At 36.4% G+C, this 11,999-nt stretch overlaps 1 protein-coding gene and 1 long non-coding RNA gene across 6 annotated transcripts in view; one reads left to right on the top strand and one right to left on the bottom strand.

Moving 5' to 3' along the window:
• Positions 1-11,999, bottom strand: part of Cep57l1 (centrosomal protein 57kDa-like 1) — a 72,257-nt gene that overhangs the window by 41,841 nt on the left and 18,417 nt on the right. The gene's annotated exons all lie outside the window — the stretch shown is intronic.
• Positions 9,550-11,979, top strand: LOC106147838. The gene is made up of 3 exons (XR_001232827.1): positions 9,550-9,684; positions 11,520-11,651; positions 11,739-11,979. It is a non-coding gene; the product is annotated as an uncharacterized LOC106147838 (long non-coding RNA).

Genomic DNA, 11,999 nt, shown 5'->3' with positions numbered 1-11,999 from the left:
TCTAGTGAAGATCTGTGAAACAGGCCTGCATGAGATATCGTTATGGCTTTAGGCCTCCAGTTGGACTCGTGGAAAACATTGTTATGAGCTCTAGGTCTTCAGCTGGACTCATGCAGGACACTTCCCTGGGATCCAGGCCCTCGGCTAGATTCCTTGGTCTTACAGTACATGGACAGATTTCTTGCACTCTCTTGTATATCATTCTTTGGGTGACTATTATAATCAATCTTACAAAATATGTGTCCTGTATTATATTGCTTCCCCTAGCAAAATAACCCCAAACCAACACAAACCCAAAATTCACTAAGATCTAGGAGAGTCAAAACAATTTTGAAAAAAAATAAAATACAAAGACTTGTTCTATCAGTTATCAAGGCTTGTGAAACTGAAATAAAGCATTCCACTCAAGATATTTGTTAAGCAGCAGCCAAACAGAACACAACAGACTAAGACAACACGATAGTGCAGAAGCAGACTAAATCATGTATAACTGGATAACAAATATGGCATTCTAAATCAGTGGAGAAAAGATGCCAATTCAATAATCGGTATTGGAAAGACTAACTCTCGAAATTTTTAAATAACTGGATCCTTAATTCACACCCTATTTAAATCTACATGTTTTGAGTTGCAAACTTAAAGCAAAATTATTTGTTTTTTTTTTTGGTTTTTCTCCGGTACCGGGAACCGAACTCACGACCTTGCGCTTGCCAAGCAGGCGCTTTTGCCGCTGAGCTAAATCCCCAGCCCCAAAGCAAAATTATTTTGGGAGAAAATATGGCAGAATGACTGGGGCTGGAAACTTTTTAAAATTACACACACACACCTCTAACCATCAATTAAAAGGCTGATTAACTTCACATTTAAAAAGATGTACCCCTAGACAAATAAAAAAGGTAAAAAGGAAGGCTATTGCCAAAGGTATCTATATGCATATAGCTAGTCAATAATTAGTAATATGGAAGATCTAAAGCCCTATAAATTAGTTTTTAAAAGATAAAACATTCAATAAAAATGGAAGAAAAATATTAATTGGGTATCTGTGCAGCAATGAAAAATAAACGAGGGCAATGTGTATCAAGGGAAAAGGGAGATACAAATGATAAGTTCAATATGATATCAAGCATGTAAAATATCTTAAAGATACTTTTACTTATGTCAAAAGTACAAAAGCCAAGCATAAGATAGTAAGTATCAAATTCAGAATAGTGCTTAAGGAAATAAAGCTGTGAATAAATGCTATTCCAGAAGGTGTTTGTTATATAATTTACTAAATCATTTTGTACAATGAATTTATTCTCAAAATGTTAAGAAATTTAAACATAGATCACTCTCACTGTTGGGGAAATTCTGAAAATGGTCTACTATTACTGAATTATTAACTAGGATTCTAAGCAAGCCCTGTACGTTCATTAGCTCAGCTAATCTTCACAATATTCCTGTGAGGTAAGTGACACTATTATTCTCATTTCCCAAATAAGAAAACAAGTCAGTGAAGTTACCCAATACCATGCAGCTTGTAAGCAGTGGACCTAGGATTTAAGCATTGTAAAGCCTTGTTTTTTTTTCTCAAGGGGTGGGAAGGCTATTGGGGATTGAACCCAGGGCCTTGCACATGCTAGGCAAGCAGCCAGCCACTTAGCTATATCCTCAGCTCCCAAAGCCGTTAATAACTATGTCATACTGACCATATTTGAAGGACATATGTGTTGGGAGCTGCTGGAGTTGGTTATTGGTCATATGTATGAAGGTGGTAGACAGCCAGAGTGCCTCAGGCAGTAAAGCTACCTCAGTATTGAAAAAAGTATCCTGCTTGGACAATTACATTCTTAGTTGCTAGGCCACATTATCTCACATGATAATACTTTGCAAGTGTATAAAATAAATGCTCCTACTGTTGAGGTCAGTCCTCCTGCTCATCAGGCAAGAGGTAACTCCACCTGACCCCGACTATCGTCTCTTGTCTTTATTTTCTAAATCCTCCCGCCATTTTCTCCTGGGGACCACTGAGAGACCACCGAGTCCCACACGTATGGAGTTAGTTAGGTGTGAGATAATGATGGATTTGAATGAGGGTGGTGACAATAGAGATTAAGAGAAGAAATGAAAGCAAAATATGTTTTGAAGATATAAGTGACAAACTGAGTAAGAAAGAAAAGACAAGGGAGAAATCAAGACTGATTCCTAGATTTCAAGTTCAAATAATTGGGCAGATAATAGTACCGTTTCCTGGTACCGGAAAAAAAAACAAAAAAACAAAAACAAAAACAAAAACAAAAAACAAAAACAGGTAATAGTACTGTTTATGAAAATAATAACAATAGCTGGGCTCTGACTGTAGCTCAGTGGTAGAGCATTTATCTAGCATGCACCAGGCCCTGAGTTTGATCCCTAGCACTACAGAAGAAGGATAATGGCTAGTACTCATACAGCACTACTAATAAGTGTCAAACACTATTTTAAGCATTTTATATACATTAACACAATCCTTACAATAACCTTACAAGGTTGATATTATAAATTATCTCAACTTACAGACTAAGGCAACTAAAGCACAGTGAAATGACATAATTTATCCAAGTCACACAGCTAGAAAATGACTGAGCTAGAGAATTTGAACCCAGGAAATGTGACTCTGTATCTACAACACTTGTATCATGTATGCTTCACGATCTCTCATCAATTCATTGTCTTTGGAAAAACTAGGACAGGCAAAGAACCAATAGTTCACTTTTGAACACCCTGAGGCAGAAATGCTTGTGAGACACCGTATTAAGATGTGAAATAGGTGGTTTGACAATCTGAAACTTGGAAGAGAGAGACTAAAAATACAAACGCGGATATTGTCAAAATATAGATGGCATGTTAAATCATACAGAATAGAAGCACGCACTCAAAGGAAGAGTAGAAATAGAAAAGATTTCAGCTAAAGAACAAGCAAAACAGAGAGAGAAAGAGCAACAGGAGGGATAGGAAAGCAAGAAAACTTTGCTATCAGCAATAGAGGAGACTGTTTTAATGAGACAGAAAAAGAGCCTACTGATTTAGAAGAGGATAGGTAAAACTACTGATGGTACAAGGAAAGGAGGAAACACAGTTCCCAGGGCTTCATACTAAGGGGAGACAGACAAAGCAGCAAAAGACAGTGACTATTTGAGTTCTATACAAATCAAGATGTTCTTTTTTTTTTGGTCTGTTTGAGACAGGGTCTCGTTATGCAGTTCAGGCTGGTCTTTACCTTACTTTGTAGCCCAGGCTAGTCTCCAACTCGCAATGATCCTCCTGCCTCAGCCTCCTGGAGTGCTGGGATTACAGGTGTGTGTGCCACCATGCGTGGCAAGATGTTCTCTTATAGAGAACGTCAACACCCTGGCTTAAAAAACCCATATAACACACATCCACAGTGCCATACAACTCTGAGTTAACCTGTCACAAAGTAACAGTGCAAACAATTGTACCCATAATTTGTATACAACCAATAATTTTCATTCCTGAGAATTTTTGTGGTAACAGTGGACTGTTTCCATCAATTGTTGTGAGCTGAACTGTGGTCTTTAAAAATTTGGATGTTGAGCCAGAGGTGGTGGCTTATACCTGTGATCTCAGCACTTGGGAGGCTAAGGCTGGAGGATTTCTGTGAGTTCAAAGCCAGGCTGGGTTACATAGTTTGAGGCCAGCCTGAATACACAGTCTCTTTAAAAAAAACCCAAAACCACAAAAACAAAATTCATGTGTTGAAGTCCTAACCCTTCACACTTTGGAATACGACTGTATTTATAGATAGGGCCTTCAAAGAAGTGATTAGGTTAAAACAAGGCCCTTAGGTGGAGCTCTAATCCAGTCTCACTGGGGTCCAGATAAGAGGAAATTTGGACCCTAACAGATACACCAGGGATATAAGAGCATAGAGGAACCTAGACCACATTCAGACACAGCAAGAAGACAGTCATCTGTAAGCCAAGGAGAGGCTTCAGAGGAAACCAAACCCACTGACAAGTTGACCTTAGATCCTAGCTTCCAAAACTGTGAGAAATATATTTCTGTTGTTTAATCTACCCAGCTTGTGGTCTTTGTTATGTCAGGCCTAACAAACTTCTACATTCACCACAATACATACTTTGTAAATGAAAACAGGAATGCGAATTGGAAGCCCAGGGTTCATGCGCAAGTTATTTATAGTAGCCTAATTTTAACCTCATTTATTTTCCCCTACTCTTACCTTTAGTAACATTATAAATTTACTACATTGAAAAACAACACAAAGGGCTGTAGAACAAAAATCGAGGATAGGAGTGTGTAGCTGAGTAGTGGAGTGGTTGCCTGGCACATGTGAGACCCTGAGATTGGTGTGCATACTGCAAAATAAATAATTAAAGATGTGTAGAAGCCATAAGTATCTGGGTGTTTTAGAATTAGCAGGGAAATTTCATGTGTTCATTTAAAATTTGTATGAACTCTAACCTTTTCATTTTACAGCCACAGAAACCAAAGTCTAGAGATGCTAAGTGATTTACTCAAGGTCACATAGCTCAAGTTTCCTGAACTCAAAATTTAAGTAGTTCGAGGAATACACTCTCTCCTAAGGACTGATTGATTTTTTTTTTTTAATTTATCTAAACAGAGATGTCCTTGTGCACAGTTAAAAGGAAAATGCCTCCAGAAATTGGGTGTGGTGGTGCATACCTGTAATCCCAGCTATTTGGGGGTTTGAGGCAGGAGGATTCCAAGTTTGAAGCCAATGTGGGCCACTTAGTGAGACCCTGCTTCAAAGAGTTGGGGGAACTGGGGATGTAACTCAATGATAAGGCATTTCCCTAGCATCCTTGAGGTTTTGGGTTTAATCTCCCCTGCTATCAAGAAAAAATAATGCCTTCTAAAGAGAATATGATGTAAGAAACACCTAGTCTAAAATAAAATCATGCAATCTTACCTAAAGCCCAACAGGGTCTTATCTGTTCTAACCCCTTCTTTCAATACAAACACATCCTTACACTACCCTTAACAGGACATCTGACCTCGGCTTATCATATCCAGAGACACAGTTAACTATCTCCATGTTGAGTTAAAAGCTGCCTTCCCTGACTTTTAAGATTAAACAGAGTTTAGAGAAAAAAAGGTACAGCTTCTATACATATTAATGTGGATACTGTATTGAGTATTTACTGTGATAATTATAATATGGCACATTAAATTTTATGCCAATGAAATTCTGTTGCAGAACTTAGGATCATTTTCAGACTTCATATTTCATCCTTCACTGTATTTAAACTGCCTATAAAAGAGTAAAGAAATTTATCCTATTGTTGATCAAGAACAAAATAGATGACTAAAAATGACTTAATCCTGCCTTCATTTCTGATTAAATCTTAGGGGATTTGACTGGGTCCAGAACAGCATAGCTGAATATCAATTTAGGAGACAACTGTTAGTCAACAAGATAAGCAGTATTCTTCCTTATATAAGTTTGCTTTTTTAAATAATAGTTTATCATACATACAATATACATGCAGCTTAAGGAATTATATTTATGTGTCTTTAAGTATTATTTAGCAGTGATGATTTTTAAACTTTACATAAATGTAATTATACTTTTTTCCCTTGAAATTATCTTGACATTTGTATTGGTGTGTGAAGCAATATGGCATTCATTTTTACTGCTGTAGAGTATTCCTCCATCAAATCATACATATTTCAGAAAGCTTTAACTCTATTCACTCCTCTTTAGACTCATAATGTTTATGGCTGTATAGGATTTTTAGTTCTATCTTGATTTTAACTACACAAAGTAGTAGACTACACTGTTTTTAACTTACCAAGCCGGTATTTGCTTAAGTTCGCCTATAAATTTTCTTTGTTCACTGCGCTGAAATTATGATATATTACCCATGTTGTCCCACAGTAGCTGGGAGTGCTACTAGAGGTCAGCCCTGCGTTGGTCCTCTCTGTAAAAATACTACTTTATATAAGGTCACAGCTTCCAGGGGCATTTCACACCCAGTAAAGGTATAAAGCTGGACCCTCTTGCTCCAACTCAATACAATTATATCTGAAGGATCATACCAGCTCTACAGTTCCTGCACGATCAGTGAAATTTTCTCAGTTTTTATTGTAGCTGAATTTCTTTATTTTTGTGATAGCATTTCCTTTGCCCTCTTCTATAAGGGTTAAACATGCTACTTAATGAGCATGTTAATATCCATCTGAAAGTGTGCTTCCTGGGAAATTCAACCTGCAATAGTCACCATCCCTTCTTCCTTAGACTTCCTTTTGAGTTTACTTTCCTTTTTCATGAAATACATATTTCAGAGGTTCTTTTGGTGAATGTTTGTTTGGAGTTAATTTTTTTAGTTTTTCTTTACTTTAAAATGTCTCCCTTTCACTCTTAAAAGATAATTTTGGGTTGACAGTAATTTTTTATTCAGCACTATGAAAGTATTATGCCTTCTAGCCCCCCCCCCCAAAACTGTCCAGAGTCAGCTTTTGGTCCTTCTTTATAGGCAATCTGCCTTTCTCTCTGACTGTGAGATCATTTCTTTGTCATTGTATTGTTGCAGTTTCACTACAATATGTTTGAGTATCCGTCTCTGTTTCATTAACCTTACGTGGGATTTATTTGGTTTCCTAAATCTGGAGACCTAGCAATGCGAGAAAATTCTTAGCTATTATCTGTTTAAATCCTGCTGCCCTATTTTTCCATTATCTTATGGAACTTCAGATGTTTGCTGAATATATAGCCTCCATATCTCTTAATCTGTCTTTCATATTATCTCTGCTGTGCTATACTTTAGGTAATTTATTAAACTCTATCTTCCAGTTTCCTAATTTTTTCAGCTGTGTCTAAACAGCTGTTGAACATATTAATTTAAATCTTAATTATATTTTTCATTTTCATGAGTTTTTAAAAAAATCTCTGATCTGTTTTGAGTCTCTTGTTTTATCACTGTATTGCCAATTCCCTTTTTAAATGTCTTTAAATATCTTAGCCATATTTATTTTTTGTTCTTTTGTTGATTATTTTAGAAATCGGTACATGCAGTCTCTGCCTTCTGCTCACTTTTATTCATAATGTCTGGTTTATTTACATTTAGTGATTTCTGGTTGTAAACTCACATTTCTTAGAATTTAAAAATTCTTCAAAGCCAGTATTTAAAGCACTTTACTTCAGAGAAGATTTCTATTTGTTCCTCCTAGATTCCTAGGGTCAGCAAAACCAAAAGTACCATTAAATTTTTGAACTGAGGTTTTTTTGGCAGTATGATTCTAACTCCAAAACCACACAAGCCAAGGACTGGGATGAGGATTTCTCAGGAAAGATTATTTTTTGGCTACTCCAAAAAAAGTCAGGACAAGACGGACAGTGTCATTCTGAAGAGCCAGTGATTTTCTAAAAACCATTTATAGGAGGATTCATCCTTTCGGGATCCCAACTTTATGTATGTCACACTGCCCAAACTTATCACTCAAATGCTCAGAGTCAGACTTCTGTGCTATATTAGCAAAAGTACCTACTTGACCTCCATCTACTGGGCCAAGAGGGATCAGATGGTACCTTCAAAGGTAAAAAGGGTTCTAGGCCTCATTTATCTCTGTGGAACTAGACTTTCTCATTATTCACAGCATACATCCCCCTTTGCTGCCAATTTAGCTGTATTATTTATATATTTTTTCCATTATATTTTATTGGTACATTTTAGATATACATAATGATCACATTCATCATAGAGAATTTGTACCTATACATAACTTGGTTTTTTCCCCATTCCCCTACCCTCCTTCAACCCCTCCTCCCTTTCCATTTATAAAAGCTTCCTTTCCATTCTTTTCTCATTATATATTTTTTTAAAAAGGTTTTTGAATGCATTTTAACCTTTTCTTTACCAGGAAAAGTTTCTTTGAGCATTTACTCTGCTACACTGCTTGAGATACTGACTGTTCCAGACACAAGTCAGCTTTAGTTGCACACACAGAATGACAGTTATGCTTTAAAGGGAAAAATAACATATCTTTCTAGCTACAGTTCTCCAATCAATTCCACACTAAAATGTTTTTGTTGCTTAAAATTAAATATTATCTAGTCATTCATTAAATATATGAGTACATCCTAAATAAGCTGTAGGATGAGAATAAGCAAAAGTATCAGAATTCACATTTTAAAGTACACTATAAATTCAACATTAAAAATACGCAATGACTTTATAGAAGTAACCATAACTATTAAATTTCAAAAATTCAGAGGCAGCTTAAATGTAACATTTTGATGACTATCATGTAAAATGTATTAATAGTAGCAGCAAATCTTGTATTTAATATAGCAATCTTTCGGCATTTAAGTTGATCTATTTAACACGATTAGTAGTATGTAGCATATGCCTCTGAATATGAAACCTTGAGAATCACACATTACCATGGATGCAGTACAGTATTCTGGCCAGAAATACATATTCTGAATCTCATCATGGGGAAAAATTTCCTAAACCCCAAATAAACATTCTACTTTCAAAATGTCAGGGAGAGCTGTTTTATTAAAAAATGTTGATATCATAAAAGACAATCACATTTCTGGGAATATATCCAAACAAACCAAAGCAGTGTTTTTTGGTTTTTTTTAGCATAGCAAAAGTCAGTTTATTTAGGGGAAAAGGATGGAAAAGAAAGAAGATACACAGCTACCATGAGGTCATAGGGGGCTTGAGACCTGAAAGCCCCAAAAAGCAAGGCTTTAAAAAGATATTTGTATAACTGTGTTTACAGCAGTACTACTCACATAGCCCAATGGTAAAGCCAATCTAAATGTCCATTTGCAGATGAAGCGATAAACAAAAAATGTACTTTACTGTACAAATATAGTGGAATATTAGTCTCAAAGAGGAAGCAAATTCTGACACGTGCCACATTATCGGTGACCTTGAGAACATTATGCTAAGAAATAAGCCAAACACAAAGACAAACACCTTCTCATTCTACATATGAGGTATGTAATGTAGCCAAACGCGCAGAAACAGAAAACTGAAAAGTGGTTGTGGGGAGGAGTGAATGGACAATTCTAGCCTTTCAATTTTATCAGATGAAAAAGTTCTGGAGATTGGCTGCATAACAATGTGGTAAGGAAGTCAAACACACAAAACCAAAATACGATCCAGTGGGTCCAGTTCTGTAACAAATGTGTATTGAGTGCCATGGAAGCACAAGAAGAAAATGACTCTCCCTGATTGATAATAAATTAGAAACAATTTTCAAAGAGTTTAGGTAAGCATAGCAGAGTGAACATATACACCAACTTTTGCTTTCTTTTCGAGGCCCACTCAAATAATATAAAAACAACTTTTAAAGAAAGATATAAACGGGCAAAGAAATCAGGACAGGTGATAATAAAAGAGGGTTGAAAGTATAAGCCCAGGTCAGGCACTTAGCCCTCTCTAAAAATTAAACGTATTTTAAAAAAGGGTTGTGGGGGGTGTAGCTCCTTGCAAAGGCCCTGGCTCCCCTAGTATTGAAAAAAAAAAAATTATATGTACAAATACCTTTCTCCTCTTCATGCAGCCAAAACAGTGCTTCATCTGGGAAGATCTTAAGTTTTGTTTTGTTTTCCTCTGAAAAGGAAATTCTAGAGTATCTCTGAACTGGGGGACACTCGCCACAGTTAAGGATAGTGCACCAGAATGAAAGAAGGATGATTCATCTCAGGTAATCTATACTATACATCCAAGTGGAGCTGAGAGGATCTTTATTTAGGAAATATAAACAGCCTAAATTACCAAAGACACTAAAGATGACAAAATGAATGGATTGGGTAGATTGGCATTTTCCAGTTAAGTTTTTTAGTGCCGCACTCTTACATATATGTTGACAAGGCTCATCAGACACTGATGAAAGACAGAATCCAAAACAAACACTAAGAGGTTTAACAACAACATAAAATTTAGAAATATACAACTAGGGGAGGTAGAACATATAAACACCAAGGACCAGGATAGACCTTAGTGAATTTGACTGGAGCACAGTGAACGGATGTTGGCAGTAAGAGATGGGCTGAAAAGGTATTTGATAGCGGAAGTACAAAAGATTTCGTATATTCCACTCACATGGTTGTATTTCATATGATTAGAGTATGGGGAGCTACTGAAGGGAAAAAAGGGAAATGATATGACCATGTTTGCATTCTGATAAGTGCACTCAGATGGTCCTACAGTGGACACACTGAAAAAGGAAGAAATTATTGGCAGAATAACAACTTAAAAGGTTACAGAAGTAATTTAAACAAGAAGATACAAGCCTGAAATGAGACTAGAATACTGCATTACGTGAATATGGAAAGTACTCAGAAAATTCAATTTTGGACTTAGGAATCAGGTAGATATATGAAATGGAGGACAGGAAAGACTTAAAAAACCCTCCTTAACCACAAGTTTGAGCCCAGCATGGACAACTCAGCAAGACTTTATTTCAAAATAAAAAAGGCCTGGGGATACAGCTTAGTGCAAAGGAGTTGGGTTCAATCCTCAGTACACGTCCCTCAAATTTTCACTTGAGTGCCAGACGCAGTGGCACATGCCTGTAATCCCAGCACTTAGGAGACTGAGGTAGGAGGATTGCTGCAAGTTCAAGGCCGGCCTAGGGTACATAGTGAGTCTAAAGTCAGCCTGAACTACATAGCAAGACTTTATCTCAAAAAACCAAAACAAACAAAACTTTCACTTGGCAAGGAGATTACGGCACTAATGGAATTATGGAATACAATGATTCCCCCCCTATTTGCTGTTTCAATTAATCAAGGTTTACTACAAAATATTCCTATTTGTATTGACTCTTTCAAGGCTACACTAATTTTTTATGGTATACTGTTATTCTTGCTTTATGTTGTTGTTAATCTCTTCCTAGTCCTAATTTGCAAATTAAACTTTAGCATATGTATGTATATATAGGAACAAATAGTACACTATATGTAGGTTTTGGTACTATTTGAGGTTTCAGGCAGCCAACAGGGATGGGTGGGCATGACTATAATACAAAAAGAGCTAGAAGTCTGAGGCAAATAATGAATTTAGGACATGTCAAATATGAAGTGCTTACAAATGTAACTCTCCAGTAAATGCAGTGGAAACTGGATCTAGAGGTTAAGTGAACAGTCTACACTGGATCTAGAGACTTAAGATTTGGTTATCTATTAGGTCACCCATGTAGAGTGCAAAGAACAGAAATTTCAGTGTGTGTATGCATGCCTACACAAAAGGGATGACTGAGAGTCTGGGGAACTACTATTGTCTGCCCACTGAAGTTCCCCTTCAGATCCATCGTGGCAAACGTTTTAAAAGGATCACAGATTTAGGAGACTAAGTGTTGAACTAGAAAGCTAACCATCACTAACATTGAGGAGGCAAATAAGGGAAGAAAAATCCTCCATGACCAAAGATGAGAGATCAGGCAAATTGAGAAAAAAACAGGAGGAAGTTGTAATAAAAGAGTTGAACTGAGAACACGCAATAACCTAATATATATGTCTAATATTATTTGCCCTGAAGAAATATGAAGCACATAGGGCATGGTTCTGCTATCAGAGACTGCAATCTCACTATTGAATAAAGACTCACAGGAGATAATGATCACATAAAAAGAACACAACAGATGAGTCAACAGTATATACTGTGAAATTGGTGAGCTTATTTTATAACTATCATAGATTTTTATAGAGTACTCCAAACTAATTTTAAATGAGGTTTTTGTCTTCTCTTTTCTTTCAGTGTTGAGGATTTAACTGATGGCCTTGTACATGCCAGAAAAGTGCTGACTGACCTGTATCCCCAGCCAATAGGCACTATTTTAAAGAGTACGAAGTAATGCCAATCTTTTACAAATTATTTTAAAACTATAATACAGCACCTAACTGTTCATGTACACAGTTAATTCAATTCAATACAGTCTATGGAACTACTTAATTTCCAAGCAAATTTACAAAAAGTGCTAAATTTAAAATAATTAGGCTTACGGGCGGGGAGCGCCGG

This window comes from Chinchilla lanigera, unplaced genomic scaffold (assembly GCF_000276665.1).
Source record: "Chinchilla lanigera isolate Chin_1 unplaced genomic scaffold, ChiLan1.0 scaffold00010, whole genome shotgun sequence".
Classification (NCBI taxonomy): domain Eukaryota; kingdom Metazoa; phylum Chordata; class Mammalia; order Rodentia; family Chinchillidae; genus Chinchilla; species Chinchilla lanigera.
This window is presented reverse-complemented; position numbering and strand designations above follow the sequence as displayed.